Genomic DNA, 25,838 nt, shown 5'->3' with positions numbered 1-25,838 from the left:
ACTCTGCTGTTCAAGTCTACCTCTATGTTGGCCTCCAACTCTGCTGTTCAAGTCTACCTCTATATTGGCCTTCAACTCTGCTGCTCAAGTCTACCTCTATATTGGCCTTCAACTCTGCTGCTCAAGTCTACCTCTATATTGGCCTTCAACTCCACCGTTCAAGTCTACCTCTATATTGGCCTTCAACTCTGCTGTACAAGTCTACCTCTATATTGGCCTTAAACTCTGCTGCTCAAGTCTACCTCTATATTGGCCTTCAACTCTGCTGCTCAAGTCTTCCTCTATATTGGCCTTCAACTCCATTGTTCAACTCTACCTCTATATTGGCCTTCAACTCTGCTGTTCAAGTCTACCTCTATATTGGCCTTCAACTCTGCTGTTCAAGTCTACCTCTATATTGGCCTTCAACTCTGTTGTTCAAGTCTACCTCTATATTGGCCTTCAACTCTGCTGCTCAAGTCTACCTCAAAATTGGCCTTCAACTCTGCTGTTCAAGACTATCTCTATATTGGCCTTCAACTCTGCTGTACAAGTCTACCTCTATATTGGCCTTCAACTCTGCTGTTCAAGTCTACCTCTATATTGGCCTTCAACTCTGCTGTTCAAGTCTACCTCTATATTGGCCTTCAACTCTGCTGTACAAGTCTACCTCTATATTGGCCTTCAACTCTGCTGTTCAAGTCTACCTCTATATTGGCCTTCAACTCTGCTGTTCAAGTCTACCTCTATATTGGCCTTCAACTCTGCTGTTCAAGTCTACCTCTATATTGGCCTTCAACTCTGCTGTTCAAGTCTACTTCTATATTGGCCTTAAACTCTGCTGTTCAAGTCTACTTCTATATTGGCCTTAAACTCTGCTGTTCAAGTCTACCTCTATATTGGCCTTCAACTCTGCTGCTCAAGTCTACCTCTATATTGGCCTTGAACTCTGTTGCTCAAGTCTACCTCTATATTGGCCTTCAACTCTGCTATTCAAGTCTACCTCTATATTGGCCTTCAACTCCACTGTTCAGGTCTACCTCTATATTTGCCTTCAACTCCACTGTTCAAGTCTACCTCTATATTGGCCTTCAACTCTGCTGCTCAAGTCTACCTCTATATTGGCCTTCAACTCTGTTGCTCAAGTCTACCTCTAGATTGGCCTTCAACTCTGCTATTCAAGTCTACCTCTATATTGGCCTTCAACTCCACTGTTCAAGTCTACCTCTATATTGGCCTTCAACTCCACTGTACAAGTCTACCTCTATATTGGCCTTCAACTCTGCTGTTCAAGTCTACCTCTATGTTGGCCTTCAACTGTGCTGCTCAAGTCTACCTCTATATTGGCCTTCAACTCTGCTGCTCAAGTCTACCTCTATATTGGCCTTCAACTCTGCTGTACAAGTCTACCTCTATATTGGCCTTCAACTCTGCTGTTCAAGTCTACCTCTATATTGGCCTCCAACTCTGCTGTTAAGGTCTACCTCTATATTGGCCTTCAACTCTGCTGCTCAAGTCTACCTCTATATTGGCCTTCAACTCTGCTGCTCAAGTCTACCTCTATATTGGCCTTCAACTCTGCTGCTCAAGTCTACCTCTATATTGGCCTTCAACTCTGCTGCTCAAGTCTACCTCTAGATTGGCCTTCAACTCTGCTATTCAAGTCTACCTCTATATTGGCCTTCAACTCCACTGTTCAAGTCTACCTCTATATTGGCCTTCAACTCCACTGTACAAGTCTACCTCTATATTGGCCTTCAACTCTGCTGTTCAAGTCTACCTCTATGTTGGCCTTCAACTGTGCTGCTCAAGTCTACCTCTATATTGGCCTTCAACTCTGCTGCTCAAGTCTACCTCTATATTGGCCTTCAACTCTGCTGCTCAAGTCTACCTCTATATTGGCCTTCAACTCTGCTGTTCAAGTCTACCTCTATATTGGCCTTCAACTCTGCTGCTCAAGTCTACCTCTATATTGGCCTTCAACTCTGCTGCTCAAGTCTACCTCTATATTGGCCTCCAACTCTGCTGTTCAAGTCTACCTCTATGTTGGCCTCCAACTCTGCTGTACAAGTCTACCTCTATATTGGCCTTCAACTCTGCTGTTCAAGTCTACCTCTATATTGGCCTCCAACTCTGCTGTTAAAGTCTACCTCTATATTGGCCTTCAACTCTGCTGCTCAAGTCTACCTCTATATTGGCCTTCAACTCTGCTGCTCAAGTCTACCTCTATATTGGCCTTCAACTCTGCTGTACAAGTCTACCTCTATATTGGCCTTCAACTCTGCTGTTCAAGTCTACCTCTATATTGGCCTCCAACTCTGCTGTTAAGGTCTACCTCTATATTGGCCTTCAACTCTGCTGCTCAAGTCTACCTCTATATTGGCCTTCAACTCTGCTGCTCAAGTCTACCTCTATATTGGCCTTCAACTCTGCTGCTCAAGTCTACCTCTATATTGGCCTTCAACTCTGCTGTTCAAGTCTACCTCTATATTGGCCTTCAACTCTGCTGCTCAAGTCTACCTCTATATTGGCCTCCAACTCTGCTGTTCAAGTCTACCTCTATGTTGGCCTCCAACTCTGCTGTTCAAGTCTACCTCTATATTGGCCTTCAACTCTGCTGCTCAAGTCTACCTCTATATTGGCCTTCAACTCTGCTGCTCAAGTCTACCTCTATATTGGCCTTCAACTCCACCGTTCAAGTCTACCTCTATATTGGCCTTCAACTCTGCTGTACAAGTCTACCTCTATATTGGCCTTAAACTCTGCTGCTCAAGTCTACCTCTATATTGGCCTTCAACTCTGCTGCTCAAGTCTTCCTCTATATTGGCCTTCAACTCCATTGTTCAACTCTACCTCTATATTGGCCTTCAACTCTGCTGTTCAAGTCTACCTCTATATTGGCCTTCAACTCTGCTGTTCAAGTCTACCTCTATATTGGCCTTCAACTCTGTTGTTCAAGTCTACCTCTATATTGGCCTTCAACTCTGCTGCTCAAGTCTACCTCGAAATTGGCCTTCAACTCTGCTGTTCAAGACTATCTCTATATTGGCCTTCAACTCTGCTGTACAAGTCTACCTCTATATTGGCCTTCAACTCTGCTGTTCAAGTCTACCTCTATATTGGCCTTCAACTCTGCTGTTCAAGTCTACCTCTATATTGGCCTTCAACTCTGCTGTACAAGTCTACCTCTATATTGGCCTTCAACTCTGCTGTTCAAGTCTACCTCTATATTGGCCTTCAACTCTGCTGTTCAAGTCTACCTCTATATTAGCCTCCAACTCTGCTGTTCAAGTCTACCTCTATATTGGCCTCCAACTCTGCTGTTCAAGTCTACCTCTATATTGGCCTTCAACTCCGCTGTTCAAGTCTACCTCTATATTGGCCTTCAACTCTGCTGTTCAAGTCTACCTCTATATTGGCCTTCAACTCTGCTGTTCAAGTCTACCTCTATATTGGCCTTCAACTCTGCTGTACAAGTCTACTTCTATATTGGCCTTAAACTCTGCTGTTCAAGTCTACTTCTATATTGGCCTTAAACTCTGCTGTTCAAGTCTACCTCTATATTGGCCTTCAACTCTGCTGCTCAAGTCTACCTCTATATTGGCCTTGAACTCTGTTGCTCAAGTCTACCTCTATATTGGCCTTCAACTCTGCTATTCAAGTCTACCTCTATATTGGCCTTCAACTCCACTGTTCAGGTCGACCTCTATATTTGCCTTCAACTCCACTGTTCAAGTCTACCTCTATATTGGCCTTCAACTCTGCTGCTCAAGTCTACCTCTATATTGGCCTTCAACTCTGTTGCTCAAGTCTACCTCTATATTGGCCTTCAACTCTGCTATTCAAGTCTACCTCTATGTTGGCCTTCAACTGTGCTGCTCAAGTCTACCTCTATATTGGCCTTCAACTCTGCTGCTCAAGTCTACCTCTATATTGGCCTTCAACTCTGCTGCTCAAGTCTACCTCTATATTGGCCTTCAACTCTGCTGCTCAAGTGTACCTCTATATTGGCCTTCAACTCTGCTGCTCAAGTCTACCTCTATATTGGCCTTCAACTCCACCGTTCAAGTCTACCTCTATATTGGCCTTCAACTCTGCTGTACAAGTCTACCTCTATATTGGCCTTCAACTCTGTTGCTCAAGTCTACCTCTATATTGGCCTTCAACTCCGCTGTTCAAGTCTACCTCTATATTGGCCTTCAACTCTGCTGTTCAAGTCTACCTCTATATTGGCCTTTAACTCTGCTGTTCAAGTCTACCTCTATATTGGCCTTCAACTCTGCTGTTCAAGTCTACCTCTATATTGGCCTTCAACTCTGCTGCTCAGGTCTACCTCTATGTTGGCCTTCAACTCTGCTGTTCAAGTCTACCTCTATATTGGTCTTCAACTCTGCTGCTCAAGTCTACCTCCATATTGGCCTTCAACTCTGCTGTTCAAGTCTACCTCTATATTGGCCTTCAACTCTGCTGTTCAAGTCTACCTCTATATTGGCCTTCAACTCTGCTGCTCAAGTCTACCTCTATGTTGGCCTTAAACTCTGCTGTTCAAGTCTACCTCTATATTGGCCTTCAACTCTGCTGTTCAAGTCGACCTCTATATTGGCCTTCAACTCTTGCTGCTCAAGTCTACCTCTATATTGGCCTTCAACTCTGCTGTTCAAGTCTACCTCTATATTGGCCTCCAACTCTGCTGTTCAAGTCTACCTCTATGTTGGCCTTCAACTCTGCTGCTCAAGTCTACCTCTATGTTGGCCTTAAACTCTGCTGCTCAAGTCTACCTCCATGTTGGCCTTCAACTCTGCTGTTCAAGTCTACCTCTATGTTGGCCTTCAACTCTGCTGTTCAAGTCTACCTCTATATTGGCCTTCAACTCCGCTGTTCAAGTCTACCTCTATATTGGCCTTCAACTCTGCTGTTCAAGTCTACCTCTATATTGGCCTTCAACTCTGCTGTTCAAGTCTACCTCTATATTGGCCTTCAACTCTGCTGTTCAAGTCTACTTCCATATTGGCCTTAAACTCTGCTGTTCAAGTCTACTTCTATATTGGCCTTAAACTCTGCTGTTCAAGTCTACCTCTATATTGGCCTTCAACTCTGCTGCTCAAGTCTACCTCTATATTGGCCTTGAACTCTGTTGCTCAAGTCTACCTCTATATTGGCCTTCAACTCTGCTATTCAAGTCTACCTCTATATTGGCCTTCAACTCCACTGTTCAAGTCTACCTCTATATTGGCCTTCAACTCCACTGTACAAGTCTACCTCTATATTGGCCTTCAACTCTGCTGTTCAAGTCTACATGTATATTGGCCTTCAACTCTGCTGTTCAAGTCTACCTCTATGTTGGCCTTCAACTGTGCTGCTCAAGTCTACCTCTATATTGGCCTTCAACTCTGCTATTCAAGTCTACCTCTATATTGGCCTTCAACTCCACTGTTCAAGTCGACCTCTATATTGGCCTTCAACACCACTGTACAAGTCTACCTCTATATTGGCCTTCAACTCTGCTGTTCAAGTCTACATGTATATTGGCCTTCAACTCTGCTGTTCAAGTCTACCTCTATGTTGGCCTTCAACTGTGCTGCTCAAGTCTACCTCTATATTGGCCTTCAACTCTGCTGCTCAAGTCTACCTCTATATTGGCCTTCAACTCTGCTGCTCAAGTATACCTCTATATTGGCCTTCAACTCTGCTGCTCAAGTGTACCTCTATATTGGCCTTCAACTCTGCTGCTCAAGTCTACCTCTATATTGGCCTTCAACTCTGCTGCTCAAGTGTACCTCTATATTGGCCTTCAACTCTGCTGTTCAAGTCTACCTCTATATTGGCCTTCAACTCTGCTGTTCAAGTCTACCTCTATATTGGCCTTCAACTCTTGCTGCTCAAGTCTACCTCTATATTTGCCTTCAACTCTGCTGCTCAAGTCTACCTCTATATTGGCCTTCAACTCTGTTGCTCAAGTCTACCTCTATATTGGCCTTCAACTCTGCTATTCAAGTCTACCTCTATATTGGCCTTCAACTCCACTGTTCAAGTCTACCTCTATTTTGGCCTTCAACTCCACTGTACAAGTCTACCTCTATATTGGCCTTCAACTCTGCTGTTCAAGTCTACATGTATGTTGGCCTTCAACTCTGCTGTTCAAGTCTACCTCTATGTTGGCCTTCAACTGTGCTGCTCAAGTCTACCTCTATATTGGCCTTCAACTCTGCTGCTCAAGTCTACCTCTATATTGGCCTTCAACTCTGCTGCTCAAGTCTACCTCTATATTGGCCTTCAACTCTGCTGCTCAAGTGTACCTCTATATTGGCCTTCAACTCTGCTGCTCAAGTCTACCTCTATATTGGCCTTCAACTCCACCGTTCAAGTCTACCTCTATATTGGCCTTCAACTCTGCTGTACAAGTCTACCTCTATATTGGCCTTCAACTCTGTTGCTCAAGTCTACCTCTATATTGGCCTTCAACTCCGCTGTTCAAGTCTACCTCTATATTGGCCTTCAACTCTGCTGTTCAAGTCTACCTCTATATTGGCCTTTAACTCTGCTGTTCAAGTCTACCTCTATATTGGCCTTCAACTCTGCTGTTCAAGTCTACCTCTATATTGGCCTTCAACTCTGCTGCTCAGGTCTACCTCTATGTTGGCCTTCAACTCTGCTGTTCAAGTCTACCTCTATATTGGTCTTCAACTCTGCTGCTCAAGTCTACCTCTATATTGGCCTTCAACTCTGCTGTTCAAGTTTACCTCTATATTGGCCTTCAACTCTGCTGTTCAAGTCTACCTCTATATTGGCCTTCAACTCTGCTGCTCAAGTCTACCTCTATGTTGGCCTTAAACTCTGCTGTTCAAGTCTACCTCTATATTGGCCTTCAACTCTGCTGTTCAAGTCTACCTCTATATTGGCCTTCAACTCTTGCTGCTCAAGTCTACCTCTATATTGGCCTTCAACTCTGCTGTTCAAGTCTACCTCTATATTGGCCTCCAACTCTGCTGTTCAAGTCTACCTCTATGTTGGCCTTCAACTCTGCTGCTCAAGTCTACCTCTATGTTGGCCTTAAACTCTGCTGCTCAAGTCTACCTCCATGTTGGCCTTCAACTCTGCTGTTCAAGTCTACCTCTATGTTGGCCTTCAACTCTGCTGCTCAAATCTACCTCTATATTGGCCTTCAACTCTGCTGTACAAGTCTACCTCTATATTGGCCTTCAACTCTGCTGTTCAAGTCTACCTCTATATTGGCCTCCAACTCTGCTGTTAAAGTCTACCTCTATATTGGCCTTCAACTCTGCTGCTCAAGTCTACCTCTATATTGGCCTTCAACTCTGCTGCTCAAGTCTACCTCTATATTGGCCTTCAACTCTGCTGCTCAAGTCTACCTCTATATTGGCCTTCAACTCTGCTGTTCAAGTCTACCTCTATATTGGCCTTCAACTCTGCTGCTCAAGTCTACCTCTATATTGGCCTCCAACTCTGCTGTTCAAGTCTACCTCTATGTTGGCCTCCAACTCTGCTGTTCAAGTCTACCTCTATATTGGCCTTCAACTCTGCTGCTCAAGTCTACCTCTATATTGGCCTTCAACTCTGCTGCTCAAGTCTACCTCTATATTGGCCTTCAACTCCACCGTTCAAGTCTACCTCTATATTGGCCTTCAACTCTGCTGTACAAGTCTACCTCTATATTGGCCTTAAACTCTGCTGCTCAAGTCTACCTCTATATTGGCCTTCAACTCTGCTGCTCAAGTCTTCCTCTATATTGGCCTTCAACTCCATTGTTCAACTCTACCTCTATATTGGCCTTCAACTCTGCTGTTCAAGTCTACCTCTATATTGGCCTTCAACTCTGCTGTTCAAGTCTACCTCTATATTGGCCTTCAACTCTGTTGTTCAAGTCTACCTCTATATTGGCCTTCAACTCTGCTGCTCAAGTCTACCTCGAAATTGGCCTTCAACTCTGCTGTTCAAGACTATCTCTATATTGGCCTTCAACTCTGCTGTACAAGTCTACCTCTATATTGGCCTTCAACTCTGCTGTTCAAGTCTACCTCTATATTGGCCTTCAACTCTGCTGTTCAAGTCTACCTCTATATTGGCCTTCAACTCTGCTGTACAAGTCTACCTCTATATTGGCCTTCAACTCTGCTGTTCAAGTCTACCTCTATATTGGCCTTCAACTCTGCTGTTCAAGTCTACCTCTATATTAGCCTCCAACTCTGCTGTTCAAGTCTACCTCTATATTGGCCTCCAACTCTGCTGTTCAAGTCTACCTCTATATTGGCCTTCAACTCCGCTGTTCAAGTCTACCTCTATATTGGCCTTCAACTCTGCTGTTCAAGTCTACCTCTATATTGGCCTTCAACTCTGCTGTTCAAGTCTACCTCTATATTGGCCTTCAACTCTGCTGTTCAAGTCTACTTCTATATTGGCCTTAAACTCTGCTGTTCAAGTCTACTTCTATATTGGCCTTAAACTCTGCTGTTCAAGTCTACCTCTATATTGGCCTTCAACTCTGCTGCTCAAGTCTACCTCTATATTGGCCTTGAACTCTGTTGCTCAAGTCTACCTCTATATTGGCCTTCAACTCTGCTATTCAAGTCTACCTCTATATTGGCCTTCAACTCCACTGTTCAGGTCTACCTCTATATTTGCCTTCAACTCCACTGTTCAAGTCTACCTCTATATTGGCCTTCAACTCTGCTGCTCAAGTCTACCTCTATATTGGCCTTCAACTCTGTTGCTCAAGTCTACCTCTAGATTGGCCTTCAACTCTGCTATTCAAGTCTACCTCTATATTGGCCTTCAACTCCACTGTTCAAGTCTACCTCTATATTGGCCTTCAACTCCACTGTACAAGTCTACCTCTATATTGGCCTTCAACTCTGCTGTTCAAGTCTACATGTATGTTGGCCTTCAACTCTGCTGTTCAAGTCTACCTCTATGTTGGCCTTCAACTGTGCTGCTCAAGTCTACCTCTATATTGGCCTTCAACTCTGCTGCTCAAGTCTACCTCTATATTGGCCTTCAACTCTGCTGCTCAAGTCTACCTCTATATTGGCCTTCAACTCTGCTGTTCAAGTCTACCTCTATATTGGCCTTCAACTCTGCTGCTCAAGTCTACCTCTATATTGGCCTTCAACTCTGCTGCTCAAGTCTACCTCTATATTGGCCTCCAACTCTGCTGTTCAAGTCTACCTCTATGTTGGCCTCCAACTCTGCTGTACAAGTCTACCTCTATATTGGCCTTCAACTCTGCTGTTCAAGTCTACCTCTATATTGGCCTCCAACTCTGCTGTTAAAGTCTACCTCTATATTGGCCTTCAACTCTGCTGCTCAAGTCTACCTCTATATTGGCCTTCAACTCTGCTGCTCAAGTCTACCTCTATATTGGCCTTCAACTCTGCTGTACAAGTCTACCTCTATATTGGCCTTCAACTCTGCTGTTCAAGTCTACCTCTATATTGGCCTCCAACTCTGCTGTTAAGGTCTACCTCTATATTGGCCTTCAACTCTGCTGCTCAAGTCTACCTCTATATTGGCCTTCAACTCTGCTGCTCAAGTCTACCTCTATATTGGCCTTCAACTCTGCTGCTCAAGTCTACCTCTATATTGGCCTTCAACTCTGCTGTTCAAGTCTACCTCTATATTGGCCTTCAACTCTGCTGCTCAAGTCTACCTCTATATTGGCCTCCAACTCTGCTGTTCAAGTCTACCTCTATGTTGGCCTCCAACTCTGCTGTTCAAGTCTACCTCTATATTGGCCTTCAACTCTGCTGCTCAAGTCTACCTCTATATTGGCCTTCAACTCTGCTGCTCAAGTCTACCTCTATATTGGCCTTCAACTCCACCGTTCAAGTCTACCTCTATATTGGCCTTCAACTCTGCTGTACAAGTCTACCTCTATATTGGCCTTAAACTCTGCTGCTCAAGTCTACCTCTATATTGGCCTTCAACTCTGCTGCTCAAGTCTTCCTCTATATTGGCCTTCAACTCCATTGTTCAACTCTACCTCTATATTGGCCTTCAACTCTGCTGTTCAAGTCTACCTCTATATTGGCCTTCAACTCTGCTGTTCAAGTCTACCTCTATATTGGCCTTCAACTCTGTTGTTCAAGTCTACCTCTATATTGGCCTTCAACTCTGCTGCTCAAGTCTACCTCGAAATTGGCCTTCAACTCTGCTGTTCAAGACTATCTCTATATTGGCCTTCAACTCTGCTGTACAAGTCTACCTCTATATTGGCCTTCAACTCTGCTGTTCAAGTCTACCTCTATATTGGCCTTCAACTCTGCTGTTCAAGTCTACCTCTATATTAGCCTCCAACTCTGCTGTTCAAGTCTACCTCTATATTGGCCTCCAACTCTGCTGTTCAAGTCTACCTCTATATTGGCCTTCAACTCCGCTGTTCAAGTCTACCTCTATATTGGCCTTCAACTCTGCTGTTCAAGTCTACCTCTATATTGGCCTTCAACTCTGCTGTTCAAGTCTACCTCTATATTGGCCTTCAACTCTGCTGTACAAGTCTACTTCTATATTGGCCTTAAACTCTGCTGTTCAAGTCTACTTCTATATTGGCCTTAAACTCTGCTGTTCAAGTCTACCTCTATATTGGCCTTCAACTCTGCTGCTCAAGTCTACCTCTATATTGGCCTTGAACTCTGTTGCTCAAGTCTACCTCTATATTGGCCTTCAACTCTGCTATTCAAGTCTACCTCTATATTGGCCTTCAACTCCACTGTTCAGGTCGACCTCTATATTTGCCTTCAACTCCACTGTTCAAGTCTACCTCTATATTGGCCTTCAACTCTGCTGCTCAAGTCTACCTCTATATTGGCCTTCAACTCTGTTGCTCAAGTCTACCTCTATATTGGCCTTCAACTCTGCTATTCAAGTCTACCTCTATGTTGGCCTTCAACTGTGCTGCTCAAGTCTACCTCTATATTGGCCTTCAACTCTGCTGCTCAAGTCTACCTCTATATTGGCCTTCAACTCTGCTGCTCAAGTCTACCTCTATATTGGCCTTCAACTCTGCTGCTCAAGTGTACCTCTATATTGGCCTTCAACTCTGCTGCTCAAGTCTACCTCTATATTGGCCTTCAACTCCACCGTTCAAGTCTACCTCTATATTGGCCTTCAACTCTGCTGTACAAGTCTACCTCTATATTGGCCTTCAACTCTGTTGCTCAAGTCTACCTCTATATTGGCCTTCAACTCCGCTGTTCAAGTCTACCTCTATATTGGCCTTCAACTCTGCTGTTCAAGTCTACCTCTATATTGGCCTTTAACTCTGCTGTTCAAGTCTACCTCTATATTGGCCTTCAACTCTGCTGTTCAAGTCTACCTCTATATTGGCCTTCAACTCTGCTGCTCAGGTCTACCTCTATGTTGGCCTTCAACTCTGCTGTTCAAGTCTACCTCTATATTGGTCTTCAACTCTGCTGCTCAAGTCTACCTCCATATTGGCCTTCAACTCTGCTGTTCAAGTCTACCTCTATATTGGCCTTCAACTCTGCTGTTCAAGTCTACCTCTATATTGGCCTTCAACTCTGCTGCTCAAGTCTACCTCTATGTTGGCCTTAAACTCTGCTGTTCAAGTCTACCTCTATATTGGCCTTCAACTCTGCTGTTCAAGTCGACCTCTATATTGGCCTTCAACTCTTGCTGCTCAAGTCTACCTCTATATTGGCCTTCAACTCTGCTGTTCAAGTCTACCTCTATATTGGCCTCCAACTCTGCTGTTCAAGTCTACCTCTATGTTGGCCTTCAACTCTGCTGCTCAAGTCTACCTCTATGTTGGCCTTAAACTCTGCTGCTCAAGTCTACCTCCATGTTGGCCTTCAACTCTGCTGTTCAAGTCTACCTCTATGTTGGCCTTCAACTCTGCTGTTCAAGTCTACCTCTATATTGGCCTTCAACTCCGCTGTTCAAGTCTACCTCTATATTGGCCTTCAACTCTGCTGTTCAAGTCTACCTCTATATTGGCCTTCAACTCTGCTGTTCAAGTCTACCTCTATATTGGCCTTCAACTCTGCTGTTCAAGTCTACTTCCATATTGGCCTTAAACTCTGCTGTTCAAGTCTACTTCTATATTGGCCTTAAACTCTGCTGTTCAAGTCTACCTCTATATTGGCCTTCAACTCTGCTGCTCAAGTCTACCTCTATATTGGCCTTGAACTCTGTTGCTCAAGTCTACCTCTATATTGGCCTTCAACTCTGCTATTCAAGTCTACCTCTATATTGGCCTTCAACTCCACTGTTCAAGTCTACCTCTATATTGGCCTTCAACTCCACTGTACAAGTCTACCTCTATATTGGCCTTCAACTCTGCTGTTCAAGTCTACATGTATATTGGCCTTCAACTCTGCTGTTCAAGTCTACCTCTATGTTGGCCTTCAACTGTGCTGCTCAAGTCTACCTCTATATTGGCCTTCAACTCTGCTATTCAAGTCTACCTCTATATTGGCCTTCAACTCCACTGTTCAAGTCGACCTCTATATTGGCCTTCAACACCACTGTACAAGTCTACCTCTATATTGGCCTTCAACTCTGCTGTTCAAGTCTACATGTATATTGGCCTTCAACTCTGCTGTTCAAGTCTACCTCTATGTTGGCCTTCAACTGTGCTGCTCAAGTCTACCTCTATATTGGCCTTCAACTCTGCTGCTCAAGTCTACCTCTATATTGGCCTTCAACTCTGCTGCTCAAGTATACCTCTATATTGGCCTTCAACTCTGCTGCTCAAGTGTACCTCTATATTGGCCTTCAACTCTGCTGCTCAAGTCTACCTCTATATTGGCCTTCAACTCTGCTGCTCAAGTGTACCTCTATATTGGCCTTCAACTCTGCTGTTCAAGTCTACCTCTATATTGGCCTTCAACTCTGCTGTTCAAGTCTACCTCTATATTGGCCTTCAACTCTTGCTGCTCAAGTCTACCTCTATATTGGCCTTCAACTCTGCTGTTCAAGTCTACCTCTATATTGGCCTCCAACTCTGCTGTTCAAGTCTACCTCTATGTTGGCCTTCAACTCTGCTGCTCAAGTCTACCTCTATGTTGGCCTTAAACTCTGCTGCTCAAGTCTACCTCCATGTTGGCCTTCAACTCTGCTGTTCAAGTCTACCTCTATGTTGGCCTTCAACTCTGCTGCTCAAGTCTACCTCTATATTGGCCTTCAACTCTGCTGTACAAGTCTACCTCTATATTGGCCTTCAACTCTGCTGTTCAAGTCTACCTCTATATTGGCCTCCAACTCTGCTGTTAAAGTCTACCTCTATATTGGCCTTCAACTCTGCTGCTCAAGTCTACCTCTATATTGGCCTTCAACTCTGCTGCTCAAGTCTACCTCTATATTGGCCTTCAACTCTGCTGCTCAAGTCTACCTCTATATTGGCCTTCAACTCTGCTGTTCAAGTCTACCTCTATATTGGCCTTCAACTCTGCTGCTCAAGTCTACCTCTATATTGGCCTCCAACTCTGCTGTTCAAGTCTACCTCTATGTTGGCCTCCAACTCTGCTGTTCAAGTCTACCTCTATATTGGCCTTCAACTCTGCTGCTCAAGTCTACCTCTATATTGGCCTTCAACTCTGCTGCTCAAGTCTACCTCTATATTGGCCTTCAACTCCACCGTTCAAGTCTACCTCTATATTGGCCTTCAACTCTGCTGTACAAGTCTACCTCTATATTGGCCTTAAACTCTGCTGCTCAAGTCTACCTCTATATTGGCCTTCAACTCTGCTGCTCAAGTCTTCCTCTATATTGGCCTTCAACTCCATTGTTCAACTCTACCTCTATATTGGCCTTCAACTCTGCTGTTCAAGTCTACCTCTATATTGGCCTTCAACTCTGCTGTTCAAGTCTACCTCTATATTGGCCTTCAACTCTGTTGTTCAAGTCTACCTCTATATTGGCCTTCAACTCTGCTGCTCAAGTCTACCTCGAAATTGGCCTTCAACTCTGCTGTTCAAGACTATCTCTATATTGGCCTTCAACTCTGCTGTACAAGTCTACCTCTATATTGGCCTTCAACTCTGCTGTTCAAGTCTACCTCTATATTGGCCTTCAACTCTGCTGTTCAAGTCTACCTCTATATTGGCCTTCAACTCTGCTGTACAAGTCTACCTCTATATTGGCCTTCAACTCTGCTGTTCAAGTCTACCTCTATATTGGCCTTCAACTCTGCTGTTCAAGTCTACCTCTATATTAGCCTCCAACTCTGCTGTTCAAGTCTACCTCTATATTGGCCTTCAACTCCATTGTTCAACTCTACCTCTATATTGGCCTTCAACTCTGCTGTTCAAGTCTACCTCTATATTGGCCTTCAACTCTGCTGTTCAAGTCTACCTCTATATTGGCCTTCAACTCTGTTGTTCAAGTCTACCTCTATATTGGCCTTCAACTCTGCTGCTCAAGTCTACCTCGAAATTGGCCTTCAACTCTGCTGTTCAAGACTATCTCTATATTGGCCTTCAACTCTGCTGTACAAGTCTACCTCTATATTGGCCTTCAACTCTGCTGTTCAAGTCTACCTCTATATTGGCCTTCAACTCTGCTGTTCAAGTCTACCTCTATATTGGCCTTCAACTCTGCTGTACAAGTCTACCTCTATATTGGCCTTCAACTCTGCTGTTCAAGTCTACCTCTATATTGGCCTTCAACTCTGCTGTTCAAGTCTACCTCTATATTAGCCTCCAACTCTGCTGTTCAAGTCTACCTCTATATTGGCCTCCAACTCTGCTGTTCAAGTCTACCTCTATATTGGCCTTCAACTCCGCTGTTCAAGTCTACCTCTATATTGGCCTTCAACTCTGCTGTTCAAGTCTACCTCTATATTGGCCTTCAACTCTGCTGTTCAAGTCTACCTCTATATTGGCCTTCAACTCTGCTGTTCAAGTCTACTTCTATATTGGCCTTAAACTCTGCTGTTCAAGTGTACTTCTATATTGGCCTTAAACTCTGCTGTTCAAGTCTACCTCTATATTGGCCTTCAACTCTGCTGCTCAAGTCTACCTCTATATTGGCCTTGAACTCTGTTGCTCAAGTCTACCTCTATATTGGCCTTCAACTCTGCTATTCAAGTCTACCTCTATATTGGCCTTCAACTCCACTGTTCAGGTCTACCTCTATATTTGCCTTCAACTCCACTGTTCAAGTCTACCTCTATATTGGCCTTCAACTCTGCTGCTCAAGTCTACCTCTATATTGGCCTTCAACTCTGTTGCTCAAGTCTACCTCTAGATTGGCCTTCAACTCTGCTATTCAAGTCTACCTCTATATTGGCCTTCAACTCCACTGTTCAAGTCTACCTCTATATTGGCCTTCAACTCCACTGTACAAGTCTACCTCTATATTGGCCTTCAACTCTGCTGTTCAAGTCTACATGTATGTTGGCCTTCAACTCTGCTGTTCAAGTCTACCTCTATGTTGGCCTTCAACTGTGCTGCTCAAGTCTACCTCAATATTGGCCTTCAACTCTGCTGCTCAAGTCTACCTCTATATTGGCCTTCAACTCTGCTGCTCAAGTCTACCTCTATATTGGCCTTCAACTCTGCTGTTCAAGTCTACCTCTATATTGGCCTTCAACTCTGCTGCTCAAGTCTACCTCTATATTGGCCTTCAACTCTGCTGCTCAAGTCTACCTCTATATTGGCCTCCAACTCTGCTGTTCAAGTCTACCTCTATGTTGGCCTCCAACTCTGCTGTACAAGTCTACCTCTATATTGGCCTTCAACTCTGCTGTTCAAGTCTACCTCTATATTGGCCTCCAACTCTGCTGTTAAAGTCTACCTCTATATTGGCCTTCAACTCTGCTGCTCAAGTCTACCTCTATATTGGCCTTCAACTCTGCTGCTCAAGTCTACCTCTATATTGGCCTTCAACTCTGCTGTACAAGTCTACCTCTATATTGGCCTTCAACTCTGCTGTTCAAGTCTACCTCTATATTGGCCTCCAACTCTGCTGTTAAGGTCTACCTCTATATTGGCCTTCAACTCTGCTGCTCAAGTCTACCTCTATATTGGCCTTCAACTCTGCTGCTCAAGTCTACCTCTATATTGGCCTTCAACTCTGCTGCTCAAGTCTACCTCTATATTGGCCTTCAACTCTGCTGTTCAAGTCTACCTCTATATTGGCCTTCAACTCTGCTGCTCAAGTCTACCTCTATATTGGCCTCCAACTCTGCTGTTCAAGTCTACCTCTATGTTGGCCTCCAACTCTGCTGTTCAAGTCTACCTCTATATTGGCCTTCAACTCTGCTGCTCAAGTCTACCTCTATATTGGCCTTCAACTCTGCTGCTCAAGTCTACCTCTATATTGGCCTTCAACTCCACCGTTCAAGTCTACCTCTATATTGGCCTTCAACTCTGCTGTACAAGTCTACCTCTATATTGGCCTTAAACTCTGCTGCTCAAGTCTACCTCTATATTGGCCTTCAACTCTGCTGCTCAAGTCTTCCTCTATATTGGCCTTCAACTCCATTGTTCAACTCTACCTCTATATTGGCCTTCAACTCTGCTGTTCAAGTCTACCTCTATATTGGCCTTCAACTCTGCTGTTCAAGTCTACCTCTATATTGGCCTTCAACTCTGTTGTTCAAGTCTACCTCTATATTGGCCTTCAACTCTGCTGCTCAAGTCTACCTCGAAATTGGCCTTCAACTCTGCTGTTCAAGACTATCTCTATATTGGCCTTCAACTCTGCTGTACAAGTCTACCTCTATATTGGCCTTCAACTCTGCTGTTCAAGTCTACCTCTATATTGGCCTTCAACTCTGCTGTTCAAGTCTACCTCTATATTGGCCTTCAACTCTGCTGTACAAGTCTACCTCTATATTGGCCTTCAACTCTGCTGTTCAAGTCTACCTCTATATTGGCCTTCAACTCTTGCTGCTCAAGTCTACCTCTATATTGGCCTTAAACTCTGCTGTTCAAGTCTACCTCTATATTGGCCTTCAACTCTGCTGCTCAAGTCTACCTCTATATTGGCCTTGAACTCTGTTGCTCAAGTCTACCTCTATATTGGCCTTCAACTCTGCTATTCAAGTCTACCTCTATATTGGCCTTCAACTCCACTGTTCAGGTCGACCTCTATATTTGCCTTCAACTCCACTGTTCAAGTCTACCTCTATATTGGCCTTCAACTCTGCTGCTCAAGTCTACCTCTATATTGGCCTTCAACTCTGTTGCTCAAGTCTACCTCTATATTGGCCTTCAACTCTGCTATTCAAGTCTACCTCTATATTGGCCTTCAACTCCACTGTTCAAGTCTACCTCTATATTGGCCTTCAACTCCACTGTACAAGTCTACCTCTATATTGGCCTTCAACTCTGCTGTTCAAGTCTACATGTATGTTGGCCTTCAACTCTGCTGTTCAAGTCTACCTCTATGTTGGCCTTCAACTGTGCTGCTCAAGTCTACCTCTATATTGGCCTTCAACTCTGCTGCTCAAGTCTACCTCGATATTGGCCTTCAACTCTGCTGCTCAAGTCTACCTCTATATTGGCCTTCAACTCTGCTGCTCAAGTGTACCTCTATATTGGCCTTCAACTCTGCTGCTCAAGTCTACCTCTATATTGGCCTTCAACTCCACCGTTCAAGTCTACCTCTATATTGGCCTTCAACTCTGCTGTACAAGTCTACCTCTATATTGGCCTTCAACTCTGTTGCTCAAGTCTACCTCTATATTGGCCTTCAACTCCGCTGTTCAAGTCTACCTCTATATTGGCCTTCAACTCTGCTGTTCAAGTCTACCTCTATATTGGCCTTTAACTCTGCTGTTCAAGTCTACCTCTATATTGGCCTTCAACTCTGCTGTTCAAGTCTACCTCTATATTGGCCTTCAACTCTGCTGCTCAGGTCTACCTCTATGTTGGCCTTCAACTCTGCTGTTCAAGTCTACCTCTATATTGGTCTTCAACTCTGCTGCTCAAGTCTACCTCTATATTGGCCTTCAACTCTGCTGTTCAAGTCTACCTCTATATTGGCCTTCAACTCTGCTGTTCAAGTCTACCTCTATATTGGCCTTCAACTCTGCTGCTCAAGTCTACCTCTATGTTGGCCTTAAACTCTGCTGTTCAAGTCTACCTCTATATTGGCCTTCAACTCTGCTGTTCAAGTCTACCTCTATATTGGCCTTCAACTCTTGCTGCTCAAGTCTACCTCTATATTGGCCTTCAACTCTGCTGTTCAAGTCTACCTCTATATTGGCCTCCAACTCTGCTGTTCAAGTCTACCTCTATGTTGGCCTTCAACTCTGCTGCTCAAGTCTACCTCTATGTTGGCCTTAAACTCTGCTGCTCAAGTCTACCTCCATGTTGGCCTTCAACTCTGCTGTTCAAGTCTACCTCTATGTTGGCCTTCAACTCTGCTGTTCAAGTCTACCTCTATATTGGCCTTCAACTCCGCTGTTCAAGTCTACCTCTATATTGGCCTTCAACTCTGCTGTTCAAGTCTACCTCTATATTGGCCTTCAACTCTGCTGTTCAAGTCTACCTCTATATTGGCCTTCAACTCTGCTGTTCAAGCCTACTTCTATATTGGCCTTAAACTCTGCTGTTCAAGTCTACTTCTATATTGGCCTTAAACTCTGCTGTTCAAGTCTACCTCTATATTGGCCTTCAACTCTGCTGCTCAAGTCTACCTCTATATTGGCCTTGAACTCTGTTGCTCAAGTCTACCTCTATATTGGCCTTCAACTCTGCTATTCAAGTCTACCTCTATATTGGCCTTCAACTCCACTGTTCAAGTCTACCTCTATATTGGCCTTCAACTCCACTGTACAAGTCTACCTCTATATTGGCCTTCAACTCTGCTGTTCATGTCTACATGTATATTGGCCTTCAACTCTGCTGTTCAAGTCTACCTCTATGTTGGCCTTCAACTGTGCTGCTCAAGTCTACCTCTATATTGGCCTTCAACTCTGCTATTCAAGTCTACCTCTATATTGGCCTTCAACTCCACTGTTCAAGTCGACCTCTATATTGGCCTTCAACACCACTGTACAAGTCTACCTCTATATTGGCCTTCAACTCTGCTGTTCAAGTCTACATGTATATTGGCCTTCAACTCTGCTGTTCAAGTCTACCTCTATGTTGGCCTTCAACTGTGCTGCTCAAGTCTACCTCTATATTGGCCTTCAACTCTGCTGCTCAAGTCTACCTCTATATTGGCCTTCAACTCTGCTGCTCAAGTCTACCTCTATATTGGCCTTCAACTCTGCTGTTCATGTCTACCTCTATATTGGCCTTCAACTCTGCTGCTCAAGTCTACCTCTATATTGGCCTTCAACTCTGCTGCTCAAGTCTACCTCTATATTGGCCTCCAACTCTGCTGTTCAAGTCTACCTCTATGTTGGCCTCCAACTCTGCTGTACAAGTCTACCTCTATATTGGCCTTCAACTCTGCTGTTCAAGTCTACCTCTATATTGGCCTCCAACTCTGCTGTTAAAGTCTACCTCTATATTGGCCTTCAACTCTGCTGCTCAAGTCTACCTCTATATTGGCCTTCAACTCTGCTGCTCAAGTCTACCTCTATATTGGCCTTCAACTCTGCTGTACAAGTCTACCTCTATATTGGCCTTCAACTCTGCTGTTCAAGTCTACCTCTATATTGGCCTCCAACTCTGCTGTTAAAGTCTACCTCTATATTGGCCTTCAACTCTGCTGCTCAAGTCTACCTCTATATTGGCCTTCAACTCTGCTGCTCAAGTCTACCTCTATATTGGCCTTCAACTCTGCTGCTCAAGTCTACCTCTATATTGGCCTTCAACTCTGCTGTTCAAGTCTACCTCTATATTGGCCTTCAACTCTGCTGCTCAAGTCTACCTCTATATTGGCCTCCAACTCTGCTGTTCAAGTCTACCTCTATGTTGGCCTCCAACTCTGCTGTTCAAGTCTACCTCTATATTGGCCTTCAACTCTGCTGCTCAAGTCTACCTCTATATTGGCCTTCAACTCTGCTGCTCAAGTCTACCTCTATATTGGCCTTCAACTCCACCGTTCAAGTCTACCTCTATATTGGCCTTCAACTCTGCTGTACAAGTCTACCTCTATATTGGCCTTAAACTCTGCTGCTCAAGTCTACCTCTATATTGGTCTTCAACTCTGCTGCTCAAGTCTTCCTCTATATTGGCCTTCAACTCCATTGTTCAACTCTACCTCTATATTGGCCTTCAACTCTGCTGTTCAAGTCTACCTCTATATTGGCCTTCAACTCTGCTGTTCAAGTCTACCTCTATATTGGCCTTCAACTCTGTTGTTCAAGTCTACCTCTATATTGGCCTTCAACTCTGCTGCTCAAGTCTACCTCGAAATTGGCCTTCAACTCTGCTGTTCAAGACTATCTCTATATTGGCCTTCAACTCTGCTGTACAAGTCTACCTCTATATTGGCCTTCAACTCTGCTGTTCAAGTCTACCTCTATATTGGCCTTCAACTCTGCTGTTCAAGTCTACCTCTATATTGGCCTTCAACTCTGCTGTACAAGTCTACCTCTATATTGGCCTTCAACTCTGCTGTTCAAGTCTACCTCTATATTGGCCTACAACTCTGCTGTTCAAGTCTACCTCTATATTAGCCTCCAACTCTGCTGTTCAAGTCTACCTCTATATTGGCCTCCAACTCTGCTGTTCAAGTCTACCTCTATATTGGCCTTCAACTCCGCTGTTCAAGTCTACCTCTATATTGGCCTTCAACTCTGCTGTTCAAGTCTACCTCTATATTGGCCTTCAACTCTGCTGTTCAAGTCTACCTCTATATTGGCCTTCAACTCTGCTGTTCAAGTCTACTTCTATATTGGCCTTAAACTCTGCTGTTCAAGTCTACTTCTATATTGGCCTTAAACTCTGCTGTTCAAGTCTACCTCTATATTGGCCTTCAACTCTGCTGCTCAAGTCTACCTCTATATTGGCCTTGAACTCTGTTGCTCAAGTCTACCTCTATATTGGCCTTCAACTCTGCTATTCAAGTCTACCTCTATATTGGCCTTCAACTCCACTGTTCAGGTCTACCTCTATATTTGCCTTCAACTCCACTGTTCAAGTCTACCTCTATATTGGCCTTCAACTCTGCTGTTCAAGTCTACCTCTATATTGGCCTTCAACTCCGCTGTTCAAGTCTACCTCTATATTGGCCTTCAACTCTGCTGTTCAAGTCTACCTCTATATTGGCCTTCAACTCTGCTGTTCAAGTCTACCTCTATATTGGCCTTCAACTCTGCTGTTCAAGTCTACTTCTATATTGGCCTTAAACTCTGCTGTTCAAGTCTACTTCTATATTGGCCTTAAACTCTGCTGTTCAAGTCTACCTCTATATTGGCCTTCAACTCTGCTGCTCAAGTCTACCTCTATATTGGCCTTGAACTCTGTTGCTCAAGTCTACCTCTATATTGGCCTTCAACTCTGCTATTCAAGTCTACCTCTATATTGGCCTTCAACTCCACTGTTCAAGTCTACCTCTATATTGGCCTTCAACTCCACTGTACAAGTCTACCTCTATATTGGCCTTCAACTCTGCTGTTCATGTCTACATGTATATTGGCCTTCAACTCTGCTGTTCAAGTCTACCTCTATGTTGGCCTTCAACTGTGCTGCTCAAGTCTACCTCTATATTGGCCTTCAACTCTGCTATTCAAGTCTACCTCTATATTGGCCTTCAACTCCACTGTTCAAGTCGACCTCTATATTGGCCTTCAACACCACTGTACAAGTCTACCTCTATATTGGCCTTCAACTCTGCTGTTCAAGTCTACATGTATATTGGCCTTCAACTCTGCTGTTCAAGTCTACCTCTATGTTGGCCTTCAACTGTGCTGCTCAAGTCTACCTCTATATTGGCCTTCAACTCTGCTGCTCAAGTCTACCTCTATATTGGCCTTCAACTCTGCTGCTCAAGTCTACCTCTATATTGGCCTTCAACTCTGCTGTTCAAGTCTACCTCTATATTGGCCTTCAACTCTGCTGCTCAAGTCTACCTCTATATTGGCCTTCAACTCTGCTGCTCAAGTCTACCTCTATATTGGCCTCCAACTCTGCTGTTCAAGTCTACCTCTATGTTGGCCTTCAACTGTGCTGCTCAAGTCTACCTCTATATTGGCCTTCAACTCTGCTGCTCAAGTCTACCTCTATATTGGCCTTCAACTCTGCTGCTCAAGTCTACCTCTATATTGGCCTTCAACTCTGCTGCTCAAGTGTACCTCTATATTGGCCTTCAACTCTGCTGCTCAAGTCTACCTCTATATTGGCCTTCAACTCCACCGTTCAAGTCTACCTCTATATTGGCCTTCAACTCTGCTGTACAAGTCTACCTCTATATTGGCCTTCAACTCTGTTGCTCAAGTCTACCTCTATATTGGCCTTCAACTCCGCTGTTCAAGTCTACCTCTATATTGGCCTTCAACTCTGCTGTTCAAGTCTACCTCTATATTGGCCTTTAACTCTGCTGTTCAAGTCTACCTCTATATTGGCCTTCAACTCTGCTGTTCAAGTCTACCTCTATATTGGCCTTCAACTCTGCTGCTCAGGTCTACCTCTATGTTGGCCTTCAACTCTGCTGTTCAAGTCTACCTCTATATTGGTCTTCAACTCTGCTGCTCAAGCCTACCTCTATATTGGCCTTCAACTCTGCTGTTCAAGTCTACCTCTATATTGGCCTTCAACTCTGCTGTTCAAGTCTACCTCTATATTGGCCTTCAACTCTGCTGCTCAAGTCTACCTCTATGTTGGCCTTAAACTCTGCTGTTCAAGTCTACCTCTATATTGGCCTTCAACTCTGCTGTTCAAGTCTACCTCTATATTGGCCTTCAACTCTTGCTGCTCAAGTCTACCTCTATATTGGCCTTCAACTCTGCTGTTCAAGTCTACCTCTATATTGGCCTCCAACTCTGCTGTTCAAGTCTACCTCTATGTTGGCCTTCAACTCTGCTGCTCAAGTCTACCTCTATGTTGGCCTTAAACTCTGCTGCTCAAGTCTACCTCCATGTTGGCCTTCAACTCTGCTGTTCAAGTCTACCTCTATGTTGGCCTTCAACTCTGCTGTTCAAGTCTACCTCTATATTGGCCTTCAACTCCGCTGTTCAAGTCTACCTCTATATTGGCCTTCAACTCTGCTGTTCAAGTCTACCTCTATATTGGCCTTCAACTCTGCTGTTCAAGTCTACCTCTATATTGGCCTTCAACTCTGCTGTTCAAGTCTACTTCTATATTGGCCTTAAACTCTGCTGTTCAAGTCTACTTCTATATTGGCCTTAAACTCTGCTGTTCAAGTCTACCTCTATATTGGCCTTCAACTCTGCTGCTCAAGTCTACCTCTATATTGGCCTTGAACTCTGTTGCTCAAGTCTACCTCTATATTGGCCTTCAACTCTGCTATTCAAGTCTACCTCTATATTGGCCTTCAACTCCACTGTTCAAGTCTACCTCTATATTGGCCTTCAACTCCACTGTACAAGTCTACCTCTATATTGGCCTTCAACTCTGCTGTTCAAGTCTACATGTATATTGGCCTTCAACTCTGCTGTTCAAGTCTACCTCTATGTTGGCCTTCAACTGTGCTGCTCAAGTCTACCTCTATATTGGCCTTCAACTCTGCTGCTCAAGTCTACCTCTATATTGGCCTTCAACTCTGCTGCTCAAGTCTACCTCTATATTGGCCTTCAACTGTGCTGCTCAAGTCTACCTCTATATTGGCCTTCAACTGTGCTGCTCAAGTCTACCTCTATATTGGCCTTCAACTCTGCTGCTCAAGTCTACCTCTATATTGGCCTTCAACTCTGCTGCTCAAGTGTACCTCTATATTGGCCTTCAACTCTGCTGCTCAAGTCTACCTCTATATTGGCCTTCAACTCCACCGTTCAAGTCTACCTCTATATTGGCCTTCAACTCTGCTGTACAGGTCTACCTCTATATTGGCCTTCAACTCTGTTGCTCAAGTCTACCTCTATATTGGCCTTCAACTCCGCTGTTCAAGTCTACCTCTATATTGGCCTTCAACTCTGCTGTTCAAGTCTACCTCTATATTGGCCTTTAACTCTGCTGTTCAAGTCTACCTCTATATTGGCCTTCAACTCTGCTGTTCAAGTCTACCTCTATATTGGCCTTCAACTCTGCTGCACAGGTCTACCTCTATGTTGGCCTTCAACTCTGCTGTTCAAGTCTACCTCTATATTGGTCTTCAACTCTGCTGCTCAAGTCTACCTCTATATTGGCCTTCAACTCTGCTGTTCAAGTCTACCTCTATATTGGCCTTCAACTCTGCTGCTCAAGTCTACCTCTATGTTGGCCTTAAACTCTGCTGTTCAAGTCTACCTCTATATTGGCCTTCAACTCTGCTGTTCAAGTCTACCTCTATATTGGCCTTCAACTCTTGCTGCTCAAGTCTACCTCTATATTGGTCTTCAACTCTGCTGCTCAAGTCTACCTCTATATTGGCCTTCAACTCTGCTGCTCAAGTCTACCTCTATATTGGCCTTCAACTCTGCTGCTCAAGTGTACCTCTATATTGGCCTTCAACTCCGCTGTTCAAGTCTACCTCTATATTGGCCTTCAACTCTGCTGTTCAAGTCTACCTCTATATTGGTCTTCAACTCTGCTGCTCAAGTCTACCTCTATATTGGCCTTCAACTCTGCTGTTCAAGTCTACCTCTATATTGGCCTTCAACTCTGCTGCTCAAGTCTACCTCTATGTTGGCCTTAAACTCTGCTGTTCAAGTCTACCTCTATATTGGCCTTCAACTCTGCTGTTCAAGTCTACCTCTATATTGGCCTTCAACTCTTGCTGCTCAAGTCTACCTCTATATTGGTCTTCAACTCTGCTGCTCAGGTCTACCTCTATGTTGGCCTTCAACTCTGCTGTTCAAGTCTACCTCTATATTGGTCTTCAACTCTGCTGCTCAAGTCTACCTCTATATTGGCCTTCAACTCTGCTGCTCAAGTCTACCTCTGTGTTGGCCTTCAACTCTGCTGCTCAAGTCTACCTCTATATTGGCCTTCAACTCCACTGTTCAAGTCTACCTCTATATTGGCCTTCAACTCTGCTGCTCAAGTCTACCTCTGTGTTGGCCTTCAACTCTGCTGCTCAAGTCTACCTCTATATTGGCCTTCAACTCCACTGTTCAAGTCTACCTCTATATTGGCCTCCAACTCTGCTGCTCAATTCTACCTCTATATTGGCCTTCAACTCTGCTGCTCAAGTCTACCTCTATATTGGCCTTCAACTCTGCTGCTCAAGTCTACCTCTGTGTTGGTATTCTACTCCACTGTTGGTGGACAGTTTGGGTGTGGGACACGGGCGAATTGATACGATTTCAGTGAAGATGTGGATCCAGATGCCATCGTTTTTTAACTGATTGTTCAATGTTCAGTGATGACAAAAACGATATGGATCACGATATCTCAAAAAGTTATGGACGGATTCGGACAAAATTTGGTGCACAGTTTGAGTGTGGGACACGGGAGAATTGATTCGATTTTGTTGAAGATGTGGATCCGGAAACTGTCGTTTTTAAACTGATTCTTCACCATTGAGCGACAGGGCCAAAATTATATGTGTCACGATATCTTAAAAAGTTATGGACGGATTCGGACAAATTTGGGGGACAGAGCCCAGAGAGAGCTGGAGGAGCAAGGCCGGAGAGGAGTCGGTAGAAGACGGAAAGACCACCAACCTGCCTGCGGTGAGTGAGTGAGAGGCCCTCGGAGATAGCTTCATCACGGGAGATTCCAATGATTCTGAACGCTTTGGTTTCAACAGCGTGAAGACGAGCTAGGTGTGAGGCAGGAGCACCAGCCCAGAGGGGGGAACAGTATTCCATTGAGCTGCGGATGAAAGCCTTGTATGTGGTGAGGAGCTCAGGTGTGCCGAGGAAGGACTTCGCACGACGG

At 44.4% G+C, this 25,838-nt stretch overlaps 1 protein-coding gene across 8 annotated transcripts in view; it reads right to left on the bottom strand.

The window, feature by feature from the left end:
• LOC137422082 (ciliary neurotrophic factor receptor subunit alpha) overlaps nucleotides 1–25,838 on the bottom strand; it is a 174,085-nt gene that overhangs the window by 59,852 nt on the left and 88,395 nt on the right. The gene's annotated exons all lie outside the window — the stretch shown is intronic.

Source organism: Myxine glutinosa, chromosome 2, assembly GCF_964187855.1.
Source record: "Myxine glutinosa chromosome 2, kmMyxGlut1.1, whole genome shotgun sequence".
NCBI lineage: Eukaryota > Metazoa > Chordata > Myxini > Myxiniformes > Myxinidae > Myxine > Myxine glutinosa.
Note: the sequence above shows the minus strand (reverse complement) of the source record. Positions and strands in the feature narration are given on the sequence as shown.